The following is a 12,500-nucleotide window of genomic DNA, read 5'->3' as shown; positions in this document are numbered from 1 at the left end:
GCGGTGCAACGGATGCTGGGGTCTTTTGCAACGGAGGCGGGGCACGTTGCAACGGATGCCGGGCGCGTTGCAACGTTGGCCGGGGGCGTTGCAACGTTGGCCGGGGGCGTTGCAACCTTGGCCGGGCGCGTTGCAACCTTGGCCGAGGGGGTTGCAACGGATGCTGGGGTCCGTTGCAACGGAGGCAGGGCGCGTTGCAACGTTGGCTGGGGTCGTTGCAACGGAGGCAGGGCGCCATGCAACGTGGGCCGTGGCCGATGCACCGGAGGCAGGGCGCGTTGCTGATGCCAAGGCATCTTAGGCTAGTTTCACTAGCCTTTTTCTTTTATTTTTAGTTGTTTTATGCATTTTCTTGAGCCTTAAGTAATCATTTGGGCCAAATAGTCATGCTTGTCTTAAATCATTCAAACATGAAGATTTTGATGCAATTTCCATGAGTTTTTAGTTATATTACTTGAATTCTCATGAAATTTTGCAAGACTTTGATGCAATTGTTTGGATGATTTCAGCGAAGAAGAGGCTAGGCAAGGAAGCAACAAATTGAAAAAAGGAAGCTTGAATATCAAATGGGACGTTTAAGCTCTAGTTTAAGGTTAAACTGGAGCTTAAACGCCAAAATTATGAGAAGAGAGGAAATGCTGTAACTGGCGTTTAACCTCCAGTTTGACCTCAAACTGGAAGTTAAACGCCAGAATGAGAAAGGGGCACTAAGGAGCATTCCACGTTTAACCTCCAGTTTGACCTCAAACTGGAGGTTAAACGCCAGAATGATGAATTGAACTAAGGGAGGCACAAAAGCATTTCCACGTTTAACCTCCAGTTTGACCTCAAACTGGAGGTTAAACGTGTTCGACACTTTCTTTTCTCACCAAGAAGCATTCCACGTTTAACCTCCAGTTTGACCTCAAACTGGAGGTTAAACGCCAGAAGCAAGAGAGGCACCAGGAGCATTCCACGTTTAACCTCCAGTTTGACCTCAAACTGGAGCTTAAACGTGTTATATGGAACAGCTTGACCATGCCTTCTTCAAACGTAAATAACTTGAGCTACAAAACTCCAAATGAGGTGATTCAAAATGCATTGGAAAGAAGACATCTAGAGCTTTCCAAGCATATATGGCATGCATGGTGGATACTAAAAATTGAGGGAGAAAACAGCCCCGTAATGTGCATAGAAGAGCATAGTACCAACATACAATCAGGCCAGCTGACCTCTTCACCTTCCATGGAGTATAACTCGAGTTGTAGAACTCCAATTGAGATGCTTCCAATTGAGTTAGAAAGCTGACATCCATAGCTTTCCAACGAGGTATAATAGTCCATATTTGGCATCAAATTGGCAAGGTTGACAAGAGAACAAAGTGACGACTCAAGAAAGGGAGGTTAAATGTGTTCTTCATTTCCAAGTTTAACCTCCAGTTTGACCTCAAACTGGAGGTTAAACGTGTTCGATGGTTTTTCTCCTCCAGGGTGTGTTCTTCAATTCCAAGTTTAACCTCCAATTTGACCTCAAACTGGAGGTTAAACGTGGTCGACCCAAATTGCCTCCAGGGTGTGCTTTCTTCATTTCCAAGTTTAACCTCTAGTTTAACCTTAAACTGGAGGTTAAACGTGTTCGACTATGTACACTCCTGGGTTGCTTCGTTTGAGTGTAGTTTAATGGATCATTATCCTTTTTGGATCAATTATGTAACTCTACCCTTCAAGCAAGCAAGGCCCATCAACAACACCAAATCAAGGCCACAAGAATCATCTAGAATAGTTTATTTTCATTTGAATGTAATTTGCTTTTAATTTCATTTTCATTTGTAATTTAGGGAGCCTATTTAAAGGCCTTAGTTTCTGCATTTGAGACGGACTGGAAAAAAGACTGGAGAAAAGGGGAATCCAGCCCCTTGAGGGGGATCTTTTACAGACTTCACTTTTAGCAATTTATTTTCTCTGTAATTGAATTCTGAGCTATGACACACTAAACCCCTTTCATTGGGTTAGGGAGCTCTATTGTAATTCAATGAATCAATAATAGTTTTATCTTCTTCTTCAATCTTTTCTCTTGAATTTTGTTAGAAAGCTTCTCGATCTAATTCCATTGGGTAATTGTCTTGGGAAAGAAATTACCCATAATTGGAATCCTTCGGAACCTTGGGAAAGGAATGGAGGATTCATGCTAGAGAAGCTTTCTCACAGTGAATTGGATTGGGGTTTGGATGGATATTGTGACATGTAATCCTACCAAATCGTGGTCCATGAAATTGTGTGGTATAATCAGTGATCAAGCTACATCTCTTCTTATGAACATTTAAACCAAGGGATTGGGAATTTGTTTGTTTTTAGAGAGAATTGGTGAGCCAAGGAATTGGGATCCAATCATATAAGATTGCCAAGCAAAATACAATGAATGCATTGGTTGAGGAAGAGATGAAACATTTTGATTCGGAGATTTCAATATCTCCTAACCCCAATGAACTCCCCATTTCTGATCTACACCTTCTATTTACATTCTGCAAATTTCAATTCATGCAATCACCCCAATTCCCTTTTACTTTCAGCAATTTAACTTCTCGCACTTAATTTCTCGCAATTTAAGATTCTGCAAATTTCATTTCCTTGCAATTTACATTTCCCGCCAATTTACTTTATGCAAATTCACATCCAATTCTTGATTCCGCTCAACTAACCAAACTTCTAATTCGAATTGCTCATTCAACCAATCCTTGTGGGATTCGACCTCACTCTATTGTGAGTTTTTACTTGACGATAACCGGTGCACTTGCCGGAAGGAATTTTGCCGATCGTGCAATTTCCTAAAATCGTAGCTATACCCAGTTTATAGCGCATCAAGTTTATGGCGCCGTTGCCGGGGATTGGTTTTCGATTGACAATTCTCAAATTGGAAGTTAACTAGATTGAGCATTTTTTTGTTTTGTTAATTTAGTTCTAGTTTCTTGTTGAATTTTAATTTCTGCACTCTGTTATTTGCTTTTTCTTTCTTATGCCTTTCAATTCTAGCAACTAACTCACTGACCCACTAACTATTTGAATTAATTCCTCACTGCTCTAACCATACTCTTCCATTAACCAAGAGTATTCCACTTGTTTGTTGCTTGTGGTGTGTTCTTGTATGACAGGTAGGAGAGGAGAGGCATCAACTCCTCCATATACCGAACCAAAGAGGACCCTTCATAGACTTAGAAAGGAAGCAAGAGGGAAGAGAGTACTGAGAGAGGAAGAATCTGAAGAAGAATCTGAGGACAACTTTGAGGAAGCTCTAGATCTCAACATGGATAGAGAATTTCACAACCATGAGAGGGCTGATGGAAACAATGCCATGCCTGAGAGGAGGGTTCTTGGTTCATACATAAACCCAACCTCTGGGAATTGTGGTAGCAGCATTCAGAAACCACCTATTCAGGCCAACAATTTTGAACTCAAACCACAGCTAATATCATTGGTGGAGAATCATTGTTCATTTGGTGGGAGTGCTAGTGAAGATCCCAACCAACATCTCACAAAATTCCTGAGAATTTGCGACACAGTGAAGTCCAATGGAGTCCAGGATGATGCCTATAAACTGCTCTTGTTCCCATTTTCACTTAGGGACAAGGCAGCTAAGTGGCTGGAATCATTCCCAAGGGACAGCCTAACAACCTGGGAGGAGGTGGAGAGCAAGTTTCTGGCACGTTTCTACCCCCCACAAAAGGTCAATAGGCTTCGATCTGAGGTTCAAACTTTTAGACAACAAGATGGTGAGACGCTCTACGAGGCATGGGAGAGGTTCAAAGAATTGACAAGGAAATGTCCACCCAACATGTTCCCTGAATGGGTGCAATTGCACATCTTCTATGATGGACTTTCTTATGAATCAAGGAAGGCTGTAGACCATTCATCAGGAGGCTCATTGAACAGGAAAAAGACTGTGGAAGAAGCCATTGAAGTGATTGAGACAGTGGCTGAGAATGAGTACTACTATGCTTCAGAGAGACACAACACTAAGGGAGTCATGGAGCTGAACCATGTTGATGCAATTCTAGCCCAAAACAAGGTGTTTGCCAAGCAACTAGCAGAGCTCACAAGGAAATTGGACACAAGTCAAGTGGCTGCAATACACACACAAGATCAAGGGGAGGTAAGCATTGAAGGAGGTGATTGGGAAGAGGCCAATTATGTGGGAAATCAACAAAGGCAATCATATGATCCACACTCCAACACTTACAACCCAGGATGGAAAAACCACCCAAACTTTGGGTGGGGAAACCAGCAAACCCAACCACAAAACCACAAACCTTACAACCAACACAACAATTCCACATACCAAAATTCCAACCAAAGATCATACCAAGCCACACAAAACACTTACTCCCAACCACCATATCATGGCCAAAATAATCAACCTGCTCAATCCGATCCGAACCAACAATTTCAAGATCAATTAAACAGGATAGAAGGAAGGCTTGCAACCATGAGTCAAGACATAACCGAATTGAAAAGCCTTAGGGACGATGTGAGATCGACCTTAAGAAACCATGGTGAAAAACTCAAATGGATGGAGGCTCGAGTAGGAGAACTATCTCAACAGGCCCCCAAATCAACTGCAGTGTTCCCTAGTGACACAGAGAAGAATCCTAAAGGGGAACAAAAGGGAGTGAGATGGGAAGAATGCAAGGCCATCACCATATTGAAGGAAGTCTCAGAAGAAGAAGGAATCAGACCCTCAGAAAAGAAACCAGAAATCTTGAAAGAAAGTGTGGAAGAAGCTAAGCAGGAAAGTGAAACGGAGCAAGCTAAGGATATGCAAAAGGGAGGCATGCTGGAAACATACCAACCAAAAGCACCATTTCCTCAGAGGTTAGGAGGAGGTGAAAAAGGGAAAACATATTCAAGGTTCTTAGAGACATTTAAGTCTCTCCACATCAATATTCCCTTTCTTGAGATCCTCCAGCAGATGTCTACTCATGTCAAGTATTTGAAGGAATTGCTGAGCAAGAAAAGAGTTTTGAAGGGAGGACAAACTGTAGTAATGAACAAGGAATGCAGTGCACTCATCAAGAAGGATATGGTCTCTAAGAAAACAGACCCAGGAAGTTTTCATATCCCCTGTATCATAGGGGAAACAAAAATTGACAGAGGATTCTGTGATCTAGGAGCCAGCATAAATGTGATGCCTCTGACTCTTATGAAGAGGCTAAAACTGAATGAGGTGAGATCCACTGATGTAATCATACAACTGGCTGACAAAACTCAGAAGCAAGCTGAAGGGGTAGTTGAGAATGTGCTGGTGAAAGTGGGAAATTACTTTTTCCCCACAGACTTTGTCATTTTGGACATGGAGGAAAGCTACCTACACCCTATCATTTTGGGAAGGCCATTTCTAGCCACTGCTAGAGCACTCATAGATGTAGAACAAGGAGAGCTAATTTTGAGAATACAGGATGAACAGCTCATTTTCCATGTTTTCAAACCTGCATCTGAGCCTGAACCAGAACCTGAAAAGCCTAAGGAAGATTATAGCAATCTGTGTTTGGAGGAAAGCAATTCAGCAGCTGAAACTCTAAAACAATCCCTTGAAGGCAAACAAGAAGTGCAAGAGCTAAAGCCACAAGAGTCAATAGAAGCAGATCAAAAGGGCCCTCCTAGCATAAGGGTCAATGACGAAATCTTTAAGAGAGAAGGAAGAATTGTAAGGAAATTGCCAAGAGGGTGGAGAAACAAGAAAATTCCCACTGAAGGTTTCTCTCCTGGAGATAAAGTGATACTAAGTCATTATTTGCCAATTCCACCTGGCCTCAAACCCATTCCTTCCCAACTCCCTCAAGTGTTCACAATTAGGAAGGTTCTTTCTATGGAACATTTGGAAATCATGAAGGAATCAAATGGAGATGTTTCCATAGTAAGAGGAGAAGACATCAAGCACTACAATCCACCCTAACAAGGGACAACCGTCAAGCTAGTGACGTTAAAGAAGCGCTTGTTGGGAGGCAACCCAACCTGAGGTAATACTCCTTTACTGTTTCTTTTATTTGTTTCAATAAAAAGGTGAAGTAGTTTCTGTGCATTGCAAGGAATTAAGTTTGGTGTTTCACACCAAACAATGAATTTATGGATCAATAATTCAAAGGGGAATGTGTGACTCTAAGTTTGGTGTTCCACCATACAGATTAACTGAACACAACAACCTTTGAATTATATGAAAGAAACAACCATTCTAAGCAATTACAGAAATGCTTAAAAATCCTTAGCAGCAACTTCATTCCAAGGAGAATTTAAGGATTCAAAGAGTAGAGGAGTAAGTAGGAGACTAAGTTTGGTGTTCACACACCAACTTAAGACTCAGACACTTGCCCATATATAGTTGAGCTAACCACTCAAGTGCTTGAGAAGCAAGCAACTTCATCACTCTATGCAGGAAAGGAAACAAGGATCTTAGAAAGAACATGAATCAACAACTAGGAGAAGAAGGAGAAATCAAATTGTTTCCTGGCAACAAAGAGAAAACAAGAAATCTCACAAGGTGGTGTTGTTTCTTGACCATTTTCTAAAAAAGCAAACAAGAGCATGCTTGTTCTGGTTTAAAGTGTAATTGTTGAATCTTTTTGGAATGTGAAGTTTTTAGTATGTTTGTCTGTTTATTGCTTTGAATAAAGTGAATTGCCTAGATGTTTGGATATAACTCACCTTCTTAAACAAATGCTTGCCATGCTTGTTCTATTTCCAAAAATAAAAGAAAAGTTTGAACAAAAGTAACTTGGCTCAATTAGTGACAAATCAAGTAGAATTAAGTGGTGGTATGCATGCTTGATTGTTTAGTTAGCTCACTGGAAATTGAGTGTAGAATTACCATTTTTGTGTAGAAGTTGAACATTGTCTATGGATCTTGATGAATAAATGTCCTTGGCCATGAAAAAGAAAGAAAAAGAAGAAGAAAAGCCACAAAGAGCAACCAAAAAGCAAAAGAATTAAGAAAATAAAGCTAGGCACCAATGGTTTGAACTTTTGAGACATATGCCTGTGGTGTTTATGTACTAGGATCTGCTTGGATGAATAGGTTCTATGGAGTGTTTCAACACTTGGTAACTTGGGTTAACTAACCCGGGATTATCAACCAAAAGTCCATTATCAAGAGCAACCTAGCTACAAAACATTTAGTTACACAAAGAGGTGCTGGGCACCAATGTCTCAAGAAGAAATGTGAACTAAAATGCCTGTAGTGGATATGTGTAATGTACTGATAAGAAAAAGAAAATGCCAAAGGCTTGTGCAACACATGACACTGAGCAAACAAGGAGCAAAAGAGCTCTAAGAAAAAGAAAAACAAAGAAAGAAAAAGTGCCAAGGACATGAGAATAACAAGAGGCCATAGCAGTGTTTGATGGATGCAATGAAAAAGTGATGATTCTACCTGATAAGAATGAAAAAGTGATGCTGCAACTTTCTGCATAAAACCCTTCTTATGAACTTCAGATGCTTGCTAATATAGCCAATGTAATTGCTTTCTGTTTCATACTTTCTTCTCAAATATCTCAGGACTTGCTTAGGGACAAGCAAGTATTAAGTTTGGTGTTGTGATGCCAAGGCATCTTAGGCTAGTTTCACTAGCCTTTTTCTTTTATTTTTAGTTGTTTTATGCATTTTCTTGAGCCTTAAGTAATCATTTGGGCCAAATAGTCATGCTTGTCTTAAATCATTCAAACATGAAGATTTTGATGCAATTTCCATGAGTTTTTAGTTATATTACTTGAATGCTATGAATGGATGAATTCTCATGAAATTTTGCAAGACTTTGATGCAATTGTTTGGATGATTTCAGGGAAGAAGAGGCTAGGCAAGGAAGCAACAAATTGAAAAAAGGAAGCTTGAATATCAAATGGGACGTTTAAGCTCTAGTTTAAGGTTAAACTGGAGCTTAAACGCCAAAATTATGAGAAGAGAGGAAATGCTGTAACTGGCGTTTAACCTCCAGTTTGACCTCAAACTGGAAGTTAAACGCCAGAATGAGAAAGGGGCACTAAGGAGCATTCCACGTTTAACCTCCAGTTTGACCTCAAACTGGAGGTTAAACGCCAGAATGATGAATTGAACTAAGGGAGGCACAAAAGCATTTCCACGTTTAACCTCCAGTTTGACCTCAAACTGGAGGTTAAACGTGTTCGACACTTTCTTTTCTCACCAAGAAGCATTCCACGTTTAACCTCCAGTTTGACCTCAACTGGAGGTTAAACGCCAGAAGCAAGAGAGGCACCAGGAGCATTCCACGTTTAACCTCCAGTTTGACCTCAAACTGGAGCTTAAACGTGTTATATGGAACAGCTTGACCATGCCTTCTTCAAACGTAAATAACTTGAGCTACAAAACTCCAAATGAGGTGATTTAAAATGCATTGGAAAGAAGACATCTAGAGCTTTCCAAGCATATATGGCATGCATGGTGGATACTAAAAATTGAGGGAGAAAACAGCCCCGTAATGTGCATAGAAGAGCATAGTACCAACATACAATCAGGCCAGCTGACCTCTTCACCTTCCATGGAGAATAACTCGAGTTGTAGAACTCCAATTGAGATGCTTCCAATTGCGTTAGAAAGCTGACATCCATAGCTTTCCAACGAGGTATAATAGTCCATATTTGGCATCAAATTGGCAAGGTTGACAAGAGAACAAAGTGACGACTCAAGAAAGGGAGGTTAAATGTGTTCTTCATTTCCAAGTTTAACCTCCAGTTTGACCTCAAACTGGAGGTTAAACGTGTTCGATGGTTTTTCTCCTCCAGGGTGTGTTCTTCAATTCCAAGTTTAACCTCCAGTTTGACCTCAAACTGGAGGTTAAACGTGGTCGACCCAAATTGCCTCCAGGGTGTGCTTTCTTCATTTCCAAGTTTAACCTCCAGTTTAACCTTAAACTGGAGGTTAAACGTGTTCGACTATGTACACTCCTGGGTTGCTTCGTTTGAGTGTAGTTTAATGGATCATTATCCTTTTTGGATCAATTATGTAACTCTACCCTTCAAGCAAGCAAGGCCCATCAACAACACCAAATCAAGGCCACAAGAATCATCTAGAATAGTTTATTTTCATTTGAATGTAATTTGCTTTTAATTTCATTTTCATTTGTAATTTAGGGAGCCTATTTAAAGGCCTTAGTTTCTGCATTTGAGACGGACTGGAAAAAAGACTGGAGAAAAGGGGAATCCAGCCCCTTGAGGGGGATCTCTTACAGACTTCACTTTTAGCAATTTATTTTCTCTGTAATTGAATTCTGAGCTATGACACACTAAACCCCTTTCATTGGGTTAGGGAGCTCTATTGTAATTCAATGAATCAATAATAGTTTTATCTTCTTCTTCAATCTTTTCTCTTGAATTTTGTTAGAAAGCTTCTCGATCTAATTCCATTGGGTAATTGTCTTGGGAAAGAAATTACCCATAATTGGAATCCTTCGGAACCTTGGGAAAGGAATGGAGGATTCATGCTAGAGAAGCTTTCTCACAGTGAATTGGATTGGGGTTTGGATGGATATTGTGACATGTAATCCTACCAAATCGTGGTCCATGAAATTGTGTGGTATAATCAGTGATCAAGCTACATCTCTTCTTATGAACATTTAAACCAAGGGATTGGGAATTTGTTGTTTTTAGAGAGAATTGGTGAGCCAAGGAATTGGGATCCAATCATATAAGATTGCCAAGCAAAATACAATGAATGCATTGGTTGAGGAAGAGATGAAACATTTTGATTCGGAGATTTCAATATCTCCTAACCCCAATGAACTCCCCATTTCTGATCTACACCTTCTATTTACATTCTGCAAATTTCAATTCATGCAATCACCCCAATTCCCTTTTACTTTCAGCAATTTAACTTCTCGCACTTAATTTCTCGCAATTTAAGATTCTGCAAATTTCATTTCCTTGCAATTTACATTTCCCGCCAATTTACTTTATGCAAATTCACATCCAATTCTTGATTCCGCTCAACTAACCAAACTTCTAATTCGAATTGCTCATTCAACCAATCCTTGTGGGATTCGACCTCACTCTATTGTGAGTTTTTACTTGACGATAACCGGTGCACTTGCCGGAAGGAATTTTGCCGATCGTGCAATTTCCTAAAATCGTAGCTATACCCAGTTATAGCGTTGCAGCGTTGCAGCGTTGGCTGTGGGCCGGTGCAACGGATGCTGGGCGCGGTGCAACGGATGCTGGGGTCCGTTGCAACGGAGGCAGGGCGCGTTGCAACGTTGGCTGGGGTCGTTGCTACGGAGGCGGGGCGCCATGCAACGTTGGCCGTGGCCGTTGCAGCGGAGGCAGGGCGCGGTGCAACGTTGGCTGGGGGCCGTTGCAACGGATGCTGGGCGCGGTGCAACGTTGGCTGGGGTTGTTGCAACGGAGGCAGGGCGCCATGCAACGTTGGCCATGGCCGTTGCACCGGAGGCAGGGCGCGTTGCAGCGTTGGCTGGGGGCCGTTGCAACGGATGCTGGACGCGGTGCAACGGATGCTGGGGTCCGTTGCAACGGAGGCACGGCGCGTTGCAACGTTGGCCGTGGCCGTTGCAACGGAGGCAGGTCGCGTTGCAACGTTGGCTGGGGGCCGTTGCAACGGATGCTGGCGCGATGCAACGGATGCTGGGGTCCGTTGCAACGGAGGCAGGGCGCGTTGCAACGTTGGCTGGGGTCGTTGCAACGGAGGCAGGGCGCGGTGCAACGTTGGCCGTGGCCGTTGCACCGGAGGCAGGGCGCGGTGCAACGTTGGCCGCGGCCGTTGCAACGGAGGCAGGGCGGCTTGCAACGGACGCTGGGCGCGTTGCAACGCTTGCTGGGCGCGATGCATCGTTGGCTAGGAGCGTTGCAACGGAGGCTGGGTTTGGTGCATCGTTGGCTGGGAGCGTTGCAACGGAGGCACCGGCCGGTGCACGGCCGTTGCAACGGAGGGGCCAAATTTTCATATCTCACAATTGGCTCGTGCAATTCTCCTGAAATTTTGAGGGAACTTTGGTAATATTATTTAAAGGCTGCACAAAAAAATCCAGGTCAAAAATCGCACTTTTGCTCCGTTTTTCATTTTTTTTGAATTTCCTGCTTTTCGGGTGGGAAAAAAATCGGCAAAAAAAATCCACACGGTGTAAATTCACCAAATTTGGTGGATGGAAAGATCTTATTTTTCTAGAGATTGTCGCAAAAAACGGCATCAAAATTCGACCTCTAGAGCAGTTTCCTCGAGTATGTCTCCTCACAGAAAAGGATGTCTACCCGTGGCACTTTGGTAATGGCTCGGCAGCCTATTATAGGGGGGAGGGGTGTCGTGCTGCCAAAACTCGAGTTGCCCAAAGGCTTGCTGGGCGCAATGCCAGCAAGATGCACGATGCCTTGCCATCCCCTACGCACACTAGCAAGCCCGTTGTGGTTGTGGTGTGCCGTCGGGGTCCCCCGCCCCGGGTCCAAGGTTGAGCACGGGCGTCGGGCTGCTGCAAACCCCGATCACCAAAGGACCAAGAAGGGAAACACGTCCATGCACGGCCCATCTAGGCACCACCTAGGGAGCATGGCGTGGTGGAGTTGTTCCTTGTGCACCCGCGGCGTGCTCGCCCTACGTCTAGGGTCGACGCAAGACGGTGCCCGACGCGGTGTTGGTTTTGTTGTGCGTGTTGCCTAATCTAGACGGTGCGGCTGTTCGATTATCGCCCGAAGCACCTCACGCCTCGGGCTGTCCCTTGAATGTTCTTCGTCGCTTCCCCCGAACCCTGCCCAGCGGAGTTGGCTCGGCGCTCCCGTATGCTTCCGCTTGCCTGCACGCTCCAAGGCGTGCGGGGGGCGGTTCGTCCGGGCGTGCTGGGTTTGCGGACCGTGGTGGCGGATGAGTGGTGTGCGGGTTGTTAGCGTGTCTGGCTCCTTGCCTCGCGCACCGAACGGCCGCGCTGAAACCCGAGTTGCCCAAAAGGCTTGCTTGGCGCAATGCGAGCAAGGTGAGATGCCCAAAGGCTTGCTGGGCGCAATGCCAGCAAGATGCACGTTGCCTAGGCACACTAGCAAGCACGTTGTGGTTGTGGTGTTGCTGCCGGGGTCACCCGCCCCCAGTCCAAGGTCGATCACGGGCGTCGGGCTCCGGCGAAACCCGATTGCCGTAGGAACAACGAGGGAAACACGCCCATGCACGGCCCATCCAGGCACCACCTAGGGATCATGGCGTGGAGGTGTTTTGCCTTGGGCACCTGCCCGGGGCAACTCCTTGAACTTGGCCCAGGACAAAGGATCATCCCCCAAGTCTGAGCACGGGGTGGGAACGGCGGGCGGCCTGTGCGCCCCCGCGAGGGGCAACGCGGCGTGCGCGGCCCAACGCTAGGCCAGGCCTGGTGTGGCGCACGACGCGGATGACCGATATCCGTGCGGCGGGTGTGCCGTGCGCCGGGGGCAACGCGACGTCCCCGTCCTATTACTTGGAGGGGGCAAGTCGCGGAAGACGGCTTTCGGTTTGTGTCCACTCTGGTGGGGCATCGCGTTGTGCTCGGCCTGGCTC

Source organism: Arachis stenosperma, chromosome 5, assembly GCF_014773155.1.
Source record: "Arachis stenosperma cultivar V10309 chromosome 5, arast.V10309.gnm1.PFL2, whole genome shotgun sequence".
NCBI lineage: Eukaryota > Viridiplantae > Streptophyta > Magnoliopsida > Fabales > Fabaceae > Arachis > Arachis stenosperma.
The sequence above is the reverse complement of the archived record's forward strand: the minus strand, read 5'-3'. Positions refer to the sequence as shown.